General features: G+C 41.2%; 1 protein-coding gene across 1 annotated transcript in view; it reads left to right on the forward strand.

Annotated features, from left to right (window-relative positions):
- LOC128201243 (uncharacterized) overlaps positions 1–17,958 on the forward strand; it is a 104,630-nt gene that overhangs the window by 81,763 nt on the left and 4,909 nt on the right. The gene's annotated exons all lie outside the window — the stretch shown is intronic.

Consider the following 17,958-nt stretch of genomic DNA (forward strand, 5'->3'; position numbering starts at 1 on the left):
TTATTTAAAAGGGCATATTTACAGATTGGTCCTATGAAAATTTTGACACATTTGAGGTTGGTTTATTTATTGTGAAAATTTTTGTAAAAAACGACATATTTTAGTGTGGCTTTTTTATACAACTTAGAATGTCAAACAAGCTGATGGCCCAGCTGATGGAAAATGGTAACCGTCGCCTATAGACATGAGCAGTACCGTGGACATAACAGAGTATACTATTTCACCCATGATACCCCCATGCGTTGCCATTCCTGAGGACTCAGGTGTTATTCCTCTGTACCCAGTAAATTCACGCCATATCCCACCCTTCAAACCGAAACACAGCCATGCAAACACGGTTGAAACACGAATGGGACAGAGGTACCCAAGCAATCGACTTTTGTACAAAGCCTCCCTCTGGTATATATTATATTACCCATGTCTACTGTTTACATAAAGTTTTATTTTATCTCTGTACTAAAACATTAAAAGATAGTGTTAGAAATAGTGTCAATGGTACTGCTACATGTCTATAGGCGACGGTTACCACTTTCCATCAGGTGGGCCGATAGCTTGTTTGACATTCTAAGTTGTATAAAAAAAAGTGTGATTAGAAAGAAGTGTACACTAAAAAATAATGCAGTGCCAAAGATCGTAAAGAGAATGTTGTGTTGGTTTGGTCAATTGAAGAGGACGGAGGAAGAAGCGATGAGGTTTAGCGAATGAGATTTATCGAACACGATTGAGTGGAGATGTCGGTAGGGGTCGCTTTAGACGGCACGAAAAATAGTGACGTACGTATATGAATAGATTGATCAATGTGAGGGCAGCGAATAAAGGTTTTTTCAACCGGAGTATTAGGCGTTCTACTGTTTCTGCCTTATCCAAAAGGAGACAGGCGTGATGTATGTACGTATGAACGAATCGGTGTGATATAAATTTTCTCGAATAACAATAATAATTAAAGATTGTCTTCCACAGAAATATAGACTTCAAATTTGTGCTATTACGAGTTATTTCGATTTAAAAACTAAACTGTTAGACCGATTTTGATAAAATTTCTACGAGAACAAGTTGTAAATATATCCTTTCAGATAAGAGAAGAATTTTCGAAATCGGTCTAGAACTGACGGAGTTATGAGGTGACAAACATAAAAACACGCAACTGGGATTGATAACCTTCTTGTTTTTGAAGTAGGTTAAAAATGTGAATTGTTTTTGGCGAAATATTTAAAGATACACTCTCTAGTTGAAAAAATAATAGAATATATAGGATGTAAGCCTAAAACAATAACCCCTTTATTCATAAATAATGTTAAACTTCGTATAAACTTTTTTTTTTTTAATTTGCATACTTAATTAAAAAATATTCAAAAACTTGACGTCTATCTGTGTATTCTAATACGATTAAAGTGATACATTTCTTTTAAAATATAATTTAGATAAAATAAATAAATATACAATATGTAATTTACATAATACTAACGAATACTAACACTAGTTTTAAGGAATTTTTAATTTACATACAGTACACTTGTCATGAATCGAACAGTTTTTTTTTTGTGAACAACATTTTTTTTATACAACTTAGAATGGCAAGCAAGCTAACGGCACACCTAATGGAAAGTGGTAACAGTCGCCTATAAACATGAGCAGTACCGTGGACATAACAGAGTATACTGTTTCGCCCATGATACCCCCCATGCGTTGACATTCCTGAGGACTCAGGTGTTATTTCTCTGTACCCAGTAAATTCACGCCACATCCCACCCATCAAACCGAAACACAGCCATGCAAACACAACTGCTTCACGGTTGAAACACGAATGGGACAGAGTTACCCAAGTAGACGATTTTTGTACAGTCTCTTTTAAAATCTCGAAATATGATAATAGTGGGTGCTTGCAGACAGATTAATTAGGTCACATGCAATTAAAACTGCGAACAAGACGCACCAACTTTATACAGTAGCTATATAAAACAGGCGAACGCAATAAAGTGTATAAAACCACATCTCTCCAACCATTGCGCTCTGATTGCGTATCCTGTCTTCTCTGCAACTGTACCAAACAATATTCAACTTTGTGCGTTTGATTTTTAAACTTAAAATTGTGAATTCTATATTTTTTAATGTGAATCTCGGTCGAACGATTTTCAGCTTTATGCGCGAGCACATAAGGGCGGTATGATGTAATTGTTAGTTTTGTATCCGCAACCACTGACATTTGGGTGCTAGCCAGAATGCAACTACGTCCTGCTTTACGTTCAACTTAAAAAAAAAATGGTCTTAGATTTAATGTTTCCAGTGTCCTTTTTGTTTTATCTAGAAATGTCCGTAAGTTGGGGGAGGACATAAATTTTATTAAAAATAAAAAAATTCGTAAATCGAACGTCGACTGACTAAGGCTGACCGCACACGGGCTACAATTTTTTGAGCGACTAATCGATTGTCGTAGCGATCATTGCCTTGCATGTTACTGCAATATCCTGTTTGCAGAAGCGACCAAATAATTCAACGAAGCAACAAAACCTATTCTACTAATATTATAAATGTGTTAATATCCAAAAATATTTAAATTTTATGTTTCGCTTAAAAGACTGGACAAATTTTAATGAAATTCTGTACGCTAGTAGGTTATTTACCTAAGTTAACAGAAGTGAAAAGTGAAAAGATTGCTCTCAGCAATAAGACCGCCTTACTGTACTTATACAACTGTATCGTTGTGTTTGTAAATTGTCTTGCTTATTCCCTATATTGTCTCTATTTTTTTCATTTAAGAGTTTCCTCTTGTTGGTGCAACTAATTCATGCATCTTCCTCCAGCCAGCTCTATCCCAGGCAATATCCTTTATCTCCCTATATTGTATAATGCAAATAAAGTGTATTCATTCATACATACATTAACACATAGGATAAGATTTCTAAATTGTCAGCGTTACCTTTGAAATGTTAAAGTAGATGCAGGTGGCTTAAGACTGTTCCTTATGGCAGTCTATGGGGGAGTTCTATGTCCAGTAGTGGGCAGATAATGGCTGAAATAATGATGATGACGAGGACTAAAAGATATGTTGTGCCAAAAAATCTAACCTATATACAAATACATGGATGTATAAAAAAAATTAAAGTACCTCCATTTTCAAGTCGTTTTATAATGTACGTGCATTACAATAAATGTCACATCCATAAATTTATATTCAGAACACAAAAATGCACTCTGAGTGCGTCGTCCGCTCGCCAAGAATTGTACAGAGAAAATAAATACAAATAACACATACAAACGCACAAAATGTAATGTAATCTAAGTGCAATAGGCCATTCTAGAAACTGGCAATGGTACACTGGATTATATATATATATATATATATATATATATATATATATATATATATATATATATATATATATATATATATTATTTTTACGTAACTTAAAATGGTAACCGCTTACCATCAGGTGGGCCGTATGCTTGTTTGCCATTCTAAGTAGCATTAAAAAAATAAAGTTATCATTCCAAGTTATCATTCAGTAAAATCTTTATAATATTTTATTTCAGCCGTTAACTGTCCACTGCTGGACATAAGTCTTTCCCATAAGTAGAGTTTTGCCAGTAGTTGCCATGCTTGGCAGGTGGGTTGGCAACCGCAGTTAGGTTTTTACAGATGTTTTATGCGGGACGCTGCTGTCCATCCCTCGCCGTCTCTTAGTCGGCTCTTACGACACCCACGGGAAAGGAAGGGGTGGCCTATTCTATGCTGGAACCACACAGCACTTTATAATTTATAATATTAGTATAAATGAAAAATGATTTGAATTCTTTCTTTTTACACTTTTTTATGCACTTTCTTCCACGCACAACCTCTCTTTGGAATCAACTTCCAGCAGCAGTATTTCCGAATCGATACAACATCATAACCTTCAAGAAAAGAGCATATTCCTTTTTAAAAGGCCGGCAGCACACCTGCAATGCTGTAGGTGTTGTGGGTGACCATGGGTGGCGGTAGACACTTACCATCAGGTGAGCTCGTTTGCCCCCTGTGTTGTAAAAAAATTCAAATTTACAATCTAAAAAATGAACGCACTTTATTCAAATAGCAAATTTTATTCATAATGCAACGGCGAGGAATTTAATTACCTCGTCAAATAACTTTATCCTTATTTCCTTATGACATTCGGTAACTATTGCTAATTTTCAAATGTAATTAACCTCTCCTTCTTATAGGTCATGAAAAAATAATTAAAATTCAATATAAAAAAAAAAATATCAAACAAATATTATCCGTATATGTAAGTATTTTTTTTAAAAAAAAGTAAAATTCATTATTTTTGTCGATTACTCACCGAAAATATTTGATTTTACAAATCAGACAGCCTTCTAAGGGGATTAAATTTTTTTTTTAATCTAACATATTTGACATGCACAATAAACATGTTACAGTCGATTAAAGTTACAAATATTTATAAAAATACAATAATATGAACTAGATTGAGACCCAAATAAATGTGCATACAGGACGATTAAAGTGGTTTACAAAATTGTGTTAAATTATTAATTATATATGAGAAAGATATTAATATAGTAAACAACGTGAAACAAGTAAATGCAAATTCAGATGTATGTAAATTCGGTAGTTAATATTTACATGCCATTTGATGTGGCCAAACATAATGCACATCTTGTAAACTTGACAAGTTTTTTTTTATACAACTTATCCATGGCAAACAAGCTGACGGCCCACCTGATGGAAAGTGGTAACCGTCGCCTATAGACATGAGCAGTACCATGGACATAACAGAGTATACTGTTTCGCCCATGATACCCCCCATACGTTGCCATTCCTGAGGGCTCAGGTGTTATTCCTCTGTACCCAGTAGATTCGCGCCATATCCCACCCTTCAAACCGAAACACAGCCAACAAACACAACTGCTTTACGGTTGAAACACGAATGGGACAAACACAAAACTGCTTTAGTGCAACATCTTATTTACAACGATTCTGGCAAACAAAATTTAATATTCTTTCGTTTCATTTCAAATAACATAAATAAAATATAGACATATTAAAAAAAATTATTTGAATTGTTTATTTTTTATGTTTTTGATACAATAAAGAGTTAAATAAATACAACGCCAATTTCAATAAAGTACTCTTATAAAAAACTAGCGACCCGCCCCGGCTTCGCACGGATGCAATGCTGAGACTACATAAATAGCGTCACCGGCCTCCCATTACATTACGACATCACATTAGAAACATCTAAAATTTGTACAATATTATGCATGTATTTCAAAATCCGTTGCGTAGTTTTAAAGATTAAAGCATACATAGGAACGGAGAGACAGCGACAGCGCGACTTTGTTTTATACTACATAGTGATTAGCAAAAATATCTTTTCCATAAAACACGACATCTGTCGGGAGCGAGTGTAATAAGAGAATGGGCATCCCGCGTCCCTAAATCACAATCGCATCTTAAATCAGCAATAAATATAACATGAATCAACATAAAAAAATTATCGTTACGAGCACAAACGTATTATGCTATCGACAAATAAGAATTTTATCAACCTGCGATAATACGGAGGGCGGGAACGTGTCCGCGGAACGGGGGTGGAAGCATGTGTTGAGTTAGGAAAATAGACGAGGCAAGAGACAAAAGGGTTTACAATGAATAACTAGTATATCTATGTACCTAATATACATATATATTTGTAAAAAAAAATATCTTAAATCGGCTTTTTTTTTTACAACTCAAAATGGCAAACAAGCTGCACCTGATGGAGCAGTACCATGGACATAACAGAGTATACTGTTTCGCCCATGATACCCCCCATGCGTTGCCATTCCTGAGGACTCAGGTGTTATTTCTCTGTACCCAGTAAATTCACGCCATATTCCACCCTTCAAACTGACACAGCCATGCAAATAACTGCTTCACGGTAGCAACACAAATGGGACAGAGGTGCCCAAGCAAACGACTTTTGTACAAAGTCTCCCTTTGGTGAAATGTGAAAGTGAGTTTGTTTGTTACTGCTAGGTGCATTAAAGCCTTAAACAATCACTACAAAATTTGATATACAGGTATTTTTTTTGGGTGAAAATTGTAAGGGGTACGGGGTTACCGCCTGCGCTAACGGGATACGCTGGCGGGGCACCAGTGAAGGGTGATAGATGAGAATGAAAACAGGCCAGTTAGTCCATCATGATGAATTCATCAGGAATTAACCATGATAGTTTCCAGGAGGTCGACCTGGTTGGGTATATTGCTAGCAATGGGATTCTCAGTCTCTATTACTAACAATCCCTTTCCCCCCTGATATATAGATATTATATGAGATAGAAAAGGACATAGAGAGAGCCGCGGTACACAGCTAGTGTGTGAACAAAAGGTAGTTGAAATATGGGATAAGAGCAAGGTCCTGTAATGAGCTCATTGACTCCAGGAGGTGTGACCTATGATAGCGGGCCATTGCCCTCAATGCATCAGTTTCTGTCGGCCAGTACTTGTGAACTAAATTATTCATTGGCACCTCAAAAACTCCTATCCATATAGGGTAGAACTATATTTATTAAAATCCTTTTACAGATCTCGACTAAGTATTAAATGGGCATTAAATGTTATAATAAGATACCGAAGGACATTTTCGATCTACCTTTTAATAAATTTAAAACTGTTATTAAAAATAACACTTTTTGAACAAAACCTATTACACACTAAACGATTACTTGAATGACAAACGTGCATGGTTTTTTTTTTTTAATGAATGATAATGAAATGGTTACCCTGCCCACGCTATCGGTAAACGCTGGCAGGGCACCAGTGAAGGATGATAGGTGACGATAAAAGCAGGTCAGTTAGCCCATCGTGTTGAATTGCACTAGAATTAACCACGATGGTTTCCAGGGGGAACCATGTGGAGGTTGACCTGATAGAGTATATTGCTAGCAATGGGGCAGTTAGACCCCATTACAAACAATCCCTTTCCCCCTCCCGTGTATGGTGTTAGTCGATCATGCACGGGCTTTTAACGACCATGTAATTTTAGACGTAGTACATTTAAATAAATACACATAATGTTAACAGTGATTTAAAAGAATAACTATTGAGTTCTTGCGGGCTCTTCTCAGCAGATAATTTTCCGAACCCTACAGTAGATTTATAAAAAAAAAACTATTTAAAAATGCTTGTAAACAAGTCTATTTGAGAAAAAATAACTTTGAAGTAAAACTGGACATCTTTACCAAAGAGGTATTAGTCGAAAACAAAAAGAAATTTAATCTTTAAATATTAATTAAAAACCCAGATACTCTTATTATTGACAAATACACAAAATTCTTTAAATACAATAATTTTTCTTTATTGCTTCCGTGTGGTCCCGGAATAGAATAGGCCAACCCTTCCTTTCCTGTGAGTATCGTAAGAGACGACTAAAGGAGCTTAATCGTAAAGGGATAGGCAGTAGCGTCCCTCTCAAAACATCTCAAAGCTTAACTTCGGTTGCCAAATCCCCTATCAAGCGTGGAAACTACTTCCCTTATGGAGGTGAAAAATCTTCCCTTATGGAGAAGGCCTATATTCAGCAGTGGACAGTTTACGGCATATAAATAAAAAAAAAAAATTTTTATTGTACTAATAAATTACATAGATAGGAGAGTTACAAATATTATGGACTGTGCAAGGGTGGACTTATATTTAAAAGAGATCTGTTCTAGCTAAAATTCCTTGTCGTTTCGAAACGATTTTGAATGGGAGGAGCGTACTAATTCGTCTGCATATTTTAGCGACTGTGTTCCACGATTATGTTGCCAATTTTGATACGATATCAACATTACTTTTTGCGTTCATAGGATTATAGTTATATGTCATTTTATGTTGATTTATACTGATTTTTTTTTTGTGAAGTTTCTACATGAAGACACTACATTGTCGGTTCCAAATTTGAATACGAAACTGGGGTCAATTTTCAGGAACTATTTCACTAAATGTATTTCTTAATCTTATCTGTCTACTCTGGGCATAGGCTTCTCCAATAAACTGCCATAAAAACGGTTCCGAGCCACCTGCATCCGTTAACTCGCTCTAATGCATTTGAAGTCGTCACTCTATCTAGTCGGGGGTTGTTCTACACTGCGTTTAACCGTACGACACGTACGCCAATCAAGAATTTTTCACCCTCACTGGTGTCACGCCAGTGTATACCGATAGCGCGGCGGGGTACCATTCTAATTTTACCCATTGAAAAACAAACCTGTTTACCTGCTCTTTATCTTTTTGCCTTGAAATGAATTACGCAATGCTGCGGGCTAAAATTAACATATCGGCGGTCAACGACTAGATATATACTAAATGTTATGACTTACTTTAAATAATCATTCAAGATTGTAGCCCACAAATAGAAAACTGATTTCGATCGTCGATAATAAAAATTAATTTTTTTTATTCAAATAAAAACCTTAATAAACTAAATAGATAATATACCTAGAATTTATATAAAAACCTAACTCTGTTTACCTTCAGACAGAACGTATGCTTGTCTCCTACCATAGTAATATAAAATTAAATTAAACAATCGGTATTTTCATTTAAAAACTTAAATACTGAACCGATTTTGATAAAAATTTTATAAGACCGATCTGAAAGTATATCCAGTCAGAAAAAAAAGAATTCTCCAAAACATTTTAGGCGTCTACGAGTAATCGGGGTACATACATTTAAAATTAAGGTATTGGCGACCTGCACGCTTGCTAAAGGTAAAAGAGTTAAGGGGCCGTCTGAAAATCAGCGCTGTATAGGTACATCTCGCTGGAGCTGTACATATATAGCAACAGCTGAGGCGGCTCCAGCAAGCAGCAAAATTAATTGTTTTTTTTTTAAATAAAAATTTTTTTTAAAGTAAACATTCTAAGTTGCGCTAACAGTAAACGCTGGCGAGGTACCAGTGAAGGATGATAGATGAGAATGAAAAAGCAGGTCAGTTAGCCCATCGTGATGAATACACCTGGAATTCAGTGGAGTGCGATGGCTTCCAGGACCACGTGGAAGTCGACCTGACAGGGTATATTGCTAGCAATGGGACTGGTAGTCTACATTACTAACAATCCCTTCCCCTAAAGTAGAAGGAATTTTTTATTATGTGAAAATGAAACAGTGACCCCGCCTGCGCTATCGGTATACACTGGAGGAGCACCAGTGAAGGGTGATAGATGAGAATGAAAACAGGCCAGTTAGACCATCATGATGAATTCATCAGGATTTAACCATGATAGTTTCCAGGGGGAACCGCGTGGAGGTCGTCCTGGTTGGGTATATTGCTAACAATGGGATTTTTAGTTTCCATTACTGTATTTTTTTTTATACGACTTAGAATGGCAAACAAGCTGACGGCCCACCTGATGGAAAGTGGTAACCGTAGCCTATAGACACGAGCAGTACCATGGACATAACATAGTATACTGTTTCGCCCCCCCCATGCGTTGCCATTCCTGAGGACTCAGGTGTTATTCCTCTGAACCCAGTAAATTCACGCCATATCCCACCCTTCAAACCGAAACACAGCCGTGCAAACACAACTGCTTCACGGTTGAAACACGAATGGGACAGAGGTACCCAAGCAAATGACTTGTACAAAGTCTCCCTCTACTAACAATTCCTTTCGCCCCAGTAGAAGGAAATTATAATTGCGGTTACAAAACCTGCAATCCAATTATCTATCCCGTAGCACTTTATGATTATAATTGTTTATGAAATGCGACAGGGGTCAAGGAGACACAGATAAACATACACCGATAAATAAACCTGTGTGGTCTCAGTTAAATAACTATTATCAACTAAATAAATATGCACACAACTGTATTTCTAATTGGGTAACATCGTATCGATTGTTCATTGCCCACTGCTGAGCAAAGGCCTTCCCCACAAGGAGGTATTTTGCCGGTACTTGTCACGTTTGACAGATAGGTTGGCAACCGCAGTAGAGCTTTGGTGAGGTTTTTTTTAATGGGTGATAATGGAATGGTAACCCCACCCGCGCTACCGGTATACATCAGTGGGGAACCAGTGAAGGATGATAGCTGAGGATGAAGCAGGTCAGTTAGCCTATCGTGACGAATTCAACAAGAATTGTTCACGACTTCCAGGGAGAACCACGTGGAGGTTGACCTGATGCCCTATGGAGTTTGATATTGCTAGCAATATCAAACTCCATTACTAACAATCCCTTTCCCCTAGCATTGGTGATGTATTAAGAGGGATCTTGCTGCTCATTCCTTGATCATCAAGTTCCTTTAGTCGTCTCTTATGACACCCACGGGAAAGGAATAGGTGGTCCATTCTATGCCGGGACCACATAACCTATATTACACGCTGATTATATAGCATTCTATAGATGAAAGAATTAAGTAGTTTTTGAGTTTATTCATTACAAACAAACATACAACAAAAATACAAACAATCCTCTTTATAGTCTGATATTTGGCGCAATGTTTAATCTAATGCCGTAATAAGATACATATTTTTTTATACCACAAACTTGGCAAAAAAAGTAGCCAGTCTGATGGAGTCATTATGGACTCCTGCAAACGTTGCAGACGTATAGGCTATATGATGTCGTTGCTGACACCGAAGAAACCTTTTTTTTTTTTTTTTTTTTTTTTTTTTTAACGTGAGGAAATCTTCAAAAGACATTCCCAACTGCCGGAGGGAAGGCCGGAGGGGGGGGGGTGTGTGGGATTTTTTAAAACCTACGACACCTCACATGTCGGGTGGCGAGTTGAAGACAACGCGATGCGATCCGTCGTGTTTAGGATGATGGTCTCAGGAGGCACACGGGTACGTGCGCATACCTCTAGGGAACTTAGTGGGGTGTGTAGGCTGCACCCCGGCCCTAGTATGGACTCGTCGGCGGCGCTGCAGCGGTGGACACTCACGCTCCCGCTCAGCTGCTTCCTTCTGCGACATCACCGCGTCACAGAAGGTCTCCACGACCTCTCGCTTGACCATTCTCCGAACTACATTCGGCAGCGTTGCCGACCGCGACCAGAACGCGGCGCTCCGCGCTGAATGCGGGGCATTCTTCTAATATGGCACTTTGTCATCGGCTCTCTCTTTGACACAATATGACCGGTCAGTATCTTTATAATACGGCGCTCATCCATCCAGTATTTTGGGTGCTCATCCCATCTTTCTTAACCGCCGAAGCGTAATTTCCCTTTCGGGGGAACTGACTGTTGTAGAGCGACGCGCAGGCCTGCCATCCCAGGCATTAAGTCCGTCCTGGAGACATACGCCCTGTTAAGACAGACTTAGGGCTTTCGCCCAGATTGGAGTATAGGGCCATGGACCGTACTACCCCCATGTATAGGCGACGACAAGTATAAATTAATAAATAAAGTTACCTGCTGTCGTATATATATATATAATATATTTAGGTGGCGCTCGTCGATGGAAGATAAATAGCCCTAAAAACGACAAGTGACAGATACGGGCTGCCTCTCTAAGTCCTGCCCCTGGGCTGAGTCGTAAAGGTTTCAGACATTTCTACCCGACGTTTAGACAGCTCCTTGTGGGACGCCGCGCTTTACTTCCCTCTCGAAAATCGTTGTATTTTACAATAAAAACATAGTTCCTAACTAGAGAGACTGTTGACACCCCGCCTTGGGAAACCGCCTGGTCAGAGAGGGCGCGTACGCGCGCAATCGCGTCTATTGTCGAGCGACCCTCTCGGAACCCGTATTGATTCGGGGACAAATCGGGACCTTCACGGACCAAATGCTGGACGAGTCGACCTACTATAACACGCTCGAAAGACCTCGTATAAAACATGGGGCGGAATAAAGCGGGTATTAAAATGTTTTATTGAAATCGTTCCGACTCCAAACATGCGTCGAAAAGATCTCCCCGAGGACATCCAGAGCCAAGGCAGAACACGACCAACCCCATCAGGCCCGGGGGAGTATTTTTCCCCGGAGCTTATCCACGGCCAGTGAGAACTCTGCCAAGGTAATGGCACCCCAGCGCTCATAGTGCCATTGCCCTCTTCTTGTCTTTGGCTATATATATAATCCGGCTGTTCAGGGAACAGATGTTATTATATATATCCGGAGCAAAGCTTGCCTCTGACTTTTTAAGGGCGCCCCCATGGATCCCTATCGAGAGACTCCAGGAGTTCCTTTCTGGCATACCTTGGCTCTTTTGAATAGCTGTAGGGTCTTCTTCTTTTCTCTGAAGACCGCATACAGCTCCTTCTCGGCATCACGGCTCCGCCTTCGACGGGTGTCGTCTATCAAATCTCTCTACGCGCAAAGGGAGTACACTTGACGCCGAGGAGGTCGAGGACCGGCTCTGGGCATCGCTGCGTGCGACATTGCCTCGCTGAACCGGCATGCCTCCTCCTCGACCTCAACAGGCTCTGGTCTTGACCCTGCCTCGGAGACCCAGGCCTGCACGATCGAAGCTTCCATCAGAGCGTCTTTATCCAGACGTTTCGATGTCCACCTGGGGAACGTCAAGGTGTTCCTTCTCCCCCGGTGATCAGGGTACAGGAGCGTTGACGAGGGGAGTATGTCAAGCCTTATATACCTGTGGTCTGACAGGGACTCCACATCATCCAAAACTCTCCAATCCTGCACCCTGTGCGCAATAGCCGGGCTAGCGAGCGTGATATCCACTATTGACTCGCCCTGCCATCGCACACATGTGGCGACTGACCCCTGATTGAGTATCACAAGGCTAGTCGTGAGAGAGAGACTTATGTTACCAGCGGGTTGGAGTGGACAGTCCAACCCGTTAGTTTAGGGTTCTGTTGGGGGAGAAGTACACCCCGATGATGAATCACACCAACGACGCCCGAATCGGAAGAGGACCGAGGCTAACGGAGGGGCAGAACCTCCGTGCAGGCTACGGCCACGAGGCCGTCCGTGTCGCCGAACCAACCTCTCCTATTGGAAATATTATATGGTTCGGCGATTACCAACAAGTCGATCTGCCACTCCACGGCGCTCTGTATCAGAAGATCCTGAGCACCCGAGCAGTGGTTTAGATTCGTTTGAAGGAGGCGACGGACCGCCATTATTTACCGGTGTCCATCGTCTCCCCCACACCCCGGTCATTGGAAGCCCGGGAGGCCATGGCGACCGCACTTCTTTTTTGTCTTTTCACTTTTTGGTCCGCCGGACGCCCTGAAGTGGCGCATACAACACAATGGGGAGGGGCAGCGCAATTCGCCGCCTTGTCTGTCAAGGCCGCTGCGGTCCTCCTCGTACGAACACCGCGACCTCACGTGCCCGCTTTGGAGGCACCTATAACAGCGCAGTGGCCTTTTAAAAGCCCACTAAAACCGGCGGTCGTAATCTTTTTTACAGACATCACCGGGGCACGAATCCAGCATGTGCCAAGTCCGGAGTGGTTTCTTTTAATGTCCCCCACCTTCACCGAGTCAGCCGTGCACGTCCCATACCTGGTGACGGCTGCAGCGACCTCGTTGGGTGTTATGGAGTCATCCAGGCCCGTGACTCTCATCTCCGCTGTTTTAATGGGCCTGGAGACCTTTGCTACACCCTCCGGAATCAACTCTCGGAGCCTGCTGGCGAGTGCATCAGCCTTCTCGGAGCTGGCGGCTCCTGGAACTTCCAGAACCCTATAAAATGAATTTAACTGTTTCAATGCCAAAGTTGGCAAGGTATAATTATGGCTCTCGCCTCTTGTAAGACTCCTGCATAACCCACTCCGCTCTCCTCTGCCTCCGGTTGTAGGGTTATAACAACCGCTGAGGACCGGGGGGCCCGGAGTCTGGCCGGTGACGGCGGTCCCGCCTTCTTGGTCTGGGACGCTTTTTGTACCGCCGTTTTCTTGCTTGATCCGCCGGTTTGTGGCACAGCAAGTGTCTTGCCGCCGCGCCGTACTACCATGGCCCACGTATCGGCTGGCGTCCTTGAGGAGGACGGTACTGCCAGGGGTTCCACACGCTGTGGCCGACTGGCCGCTGGTCGCGACTGAGCATTAAGGCCCGAGGAGGTTGTTGGAGGAGGAGGAGGAGGTTGCGTGCCCTGTGGAACTGACAGCACGTGTGGTTTTCCTCTATAGCCAAGACTGCCCGCCCCTGGGAGCTTGGTGAGCTCTTCATATCTTGCATCACCCTGTAAAGGGGGACGCCATTTCGGGCGCAGTGAGACCTCGTGGGGCTCTTGACGTTCTGGAGTATGGGAAGCATCGGCCGCAGCGGGTCGTCCCATGTATTCCTCAAACATGACCCGCATCTGTCTCTGGACCATGTCACCCACATCTACCATTATTTGGTCCCGAAAGAGCTCCAGATCAGCCCCACTGATCGCTGCAGCCTGGGAGACGACTCGGGGTACAGCACGTGGAGGCCTACCTTTGGGGGCCACAAAGATGTCGGTCTCCATCACAGGAGCAGTTTGTTGTACGCAGTTCGGCTAACTGGTTCTTAAGGTCCATCACCTCCTGCTCTAGACTTATGTTCCTAGTTAGCAGTGGAGTTACCGATTGAGGAATTAGGTCACTCTCCAATTTGTTCATTTCATCCATAATTCCTTTAATCTGTTTGTTATCACATATTCCCTTCAGGTTGCCAGACTTCCTGATTACGTCTAGCACCCTACTGGTCCTGTGGTGGATGGTATTGCGTACCCTGGATATTTCGTCCTCAGCGTTATTGGTCCTAATGGACCGCTGCTTGATGCCGCTCTTTGACTGAATTTTCCTCGGTCTCTCTGTTGCCGAGGAGGTGGCCCCTTCACTGGTGTCTCCCTGGAAGTCATTTTTCTTGCCGGCAACCCTCGCCTCTTTCGGCCCGGAATGCTGCTTCTGGGAGTTGTTTTTGCTTTTGAGGGCACCAAGCTTCATAGAGTTTTTGGTCATTGAACTCATTGATCCCGATGTCTCCGAGCCCGAACGACGCCTCTTCCGTCCAGTCATATACTGCTCAGTTATGTACTGGTCGACAGACATGCCGGTGTAAGCCTCGTCCACAACCGTCGAGCGCGAGCTCGAACGGGAGAGACTGCTCCCAGCGCTGCAACCAGCACTCCTTAGTCTCATGGCGCTTCTAGCGTTATCACGAGGGGTGCCCTTTGCAGGCATTGCATCCATTCCGTCCTTCGCGGATACCGCCTCAACACCGTCCTTCGCGGACACTACCTTCTCTCCGTCCTTCGCGGACACTTCGTCATTTTGTTTTGGGTTTTTAATTGGTTCCATATATGTTCCCACGAGCATGGGGGATATGTTTCGTGCATGGGGTAGCCCCCTGCTTCCATGCACGGCCTACTATTCTTTGGGTGCGGCAGGTGCCCAAAGGTTGGTTGCGGCCGATGTTCACCCGCCCACCCTGCAGAACACGTCAGCCGAAATAGGTATCCAGTGGCGTGCTCCGCAGGTTTAAGCTGTCCCTCGCCAGGCACCAGAGCTTAAACAACCGGTTTTTTATAGAGGTTGTCTCCTCGCGGCCCAGGCGGTTAAGCCAAGGCCCCCGTTCCCCCACTCGGGTGTAAAACATGACCACACCTCCGTGAGAGATTACGGGTTTGTCGACGGTAGCACAAGGCCAGTCCGGCTGCGCAGTTAAGCACCCACCGGACCCGTCGACCCCCCAGTGGCCCCAATTTGTTGGAGCCCTAACAGACTTCCGAGCGAGCACCCTCGTCCCTCGCAGCGGCGGCATATAGGTCCGCAACTGCCATTCCGTGCAACAAGAAAAGAAACAGAAAAGAAACAAAACAACAGAACAGGCAAAAGGATAGGAAAGGACAGAGAGAAAAACAAAACAAGAGTGAACCAAAACAAAACAATGAAGAAGAAATAAAAGAAGGGGGTAAATGAAGAAGGGCAGGCAATTTATGCATCCCCAGAGTTGTCGACTTGATCGACAAAGCGAGGAGCATATACTGCCTGCAGTGTCGGAATATTAGCCGTCGGTAAGTGAGATCTCTAAATAGCGAGAAATCACTTACCGCCGTTGCCCGGGATGCACCAGGCCCCAGCCATTGTCAGCCACCGTTCCCGCCGGACGTATCCGCACCAGGACAAGTGACCGTACAATGAACCAGGACACTCTTGGAGGTTTTCCGACCCAGCACCCCGCACCGAAGAAACCTTAATATACTTTTAATAACTTTTATAATGCACCGCCATTTGCTCTCCCTGTTTAGCGTAACGGTTGACTGGTAGAGAATGCCATCAGGCATTGAGTCCGCCCTGTAGACATACGCCCTGTAGACTTCTAATGTATGCAAAAGTATAAATTAATTAATAAATACGTATATATATTTATATATAATATATTTACGATAGATAAATAAAAAACCGACAGATATAACTGAGTGTAAAGGTTTCAGACATTTCTATTAGAAAATTGTATTTTACAATAAAAACATAGTACCTACATCGAATCTGTTGACAGTCCTACCGGTTTTGGACAACCACTGCCACTAAGCTTATCATATAAAGCTATTAAAATGTTTTATTGCTGTGGATCTCTGAACTGAAGAACTATCGAATCTTATTTGGACGATGTTCATCAACAATGCGCAATGTAGATATTTTATTATTTACAATTTCTGAAATATTAATATTTATACTCATTTACAAAGATTTGTATTATTTTACTATTGTTTTATATAGAATATAGAATATATAGCCGGCATAGAATAGGCCAACCCTTCGTTTCCCGTGGGTGTCGTCTATCGAATCGACTAAGGGAGAGCGAAAGGTAGGCAGCAGCGTCCCTCTTAAAACATCCGTAAAGTCTAACTGCAGTTGCCAATCCGCCGGACAATGATAGCAATTATTGGCAAAACTTCCCAAGGGAGAGACTTATGTTCAGCAGTGGACAATCAAAGCCTGATATGATAATTCTCTTTTATTTTAGTTTTTATCTGTGAATTTGCTTTCAAGTTTAGTTTATTTGTATTAATCAGGATAAATGGCAATCTATGACCACCTCTATCCTAAATAATACATATGAGTTGAGTTGAGCCGTAACAATAATAAGAGGTAACAAATTCACTTTTACGCGATATTTTCGGCAACTTCAAAATCATTTTATAGACGTATGCTATATGATTAGTATGATAAATATAAAAAAAAAAATATAAAAAAATATAAAATATAAAAAAATTAAGTGTATTTAATTGTTCAAATCTTTTTTGACTAAACGAATTTACTTCGAAAAGAATGCTCTCAATTCGGTTGTATTTTTTTATGTTTGTTACCACATAACTCTAGTCATTTATAAATTAATTTGGAAAAATTCTTTTTTTACCTGAAAGGATATACTTACAGTTTGATCTTTTAGAAATTTTATTATAATCGCGATTCAGTAATTTAGTTTTAAAACAAAGAAACTGGTTTCTTCACATTTGAAGTCGATTTTTTGACAATCTTTATATATTTTATGTTTGTAACCTTATAACTCCGTTAATTATAAACCGATTTGAAAAATTCTTTTTTGTCCGAAATAGAATACTTACAGATTGGTTTTATAGATTTAATTTCATCAAAATTAGTTTAGTAATTTAGTTATTAAATTCAAATAATTGGGTTTTCAATAATTGAAGTCAATTTTTTTTTATTAAATACAATTTTAAATTACAATTATTAGACAGTTTTGTTACTTTTTTTCATTGTAATAATTAATGCAAAAAGACAAAAAAGTTTCAATAAATGAATATTTTTATAAATAAATAGGTCAGTATCGCATAACACTGTCCCTTCAGTCAATAAAAACATCAATCTAGTTGCACCACAGATCTCATGTATAAACACTGGCGTGCAAGAAAACTGTACGTCGCTGGATTGCACGGTCGTTTGCGGATTTTATGATCGCAAGTGTACCAGTTTTATGTACTGTTCTAATTGTTTCGCTAAATCTAACGTGTACGTGTAGGTACTAGTTCGAGATTTGTTTGTTACGTATCCCCTATTGATTTCCAATAAGTCACGCTTGTATAATGTGAGGTCACTTG

Source organism: Galleria mellonella, unplaced genomic scaffold (genome assembly GCF_026898425.1).
Source record: "Galleria mellonella isolate WM207_F2 unplaced genomic scaffold, CSIRO_AGI_GalMel_v1 utg377, whole genome shotgun sequence".
Classification (NCBI taxonomy): Eukaryota; Metazoa; Arthropoda; class Insecta; order Lepidoptera; family Pyralidae; genus Galleria; species Galleria mellonella.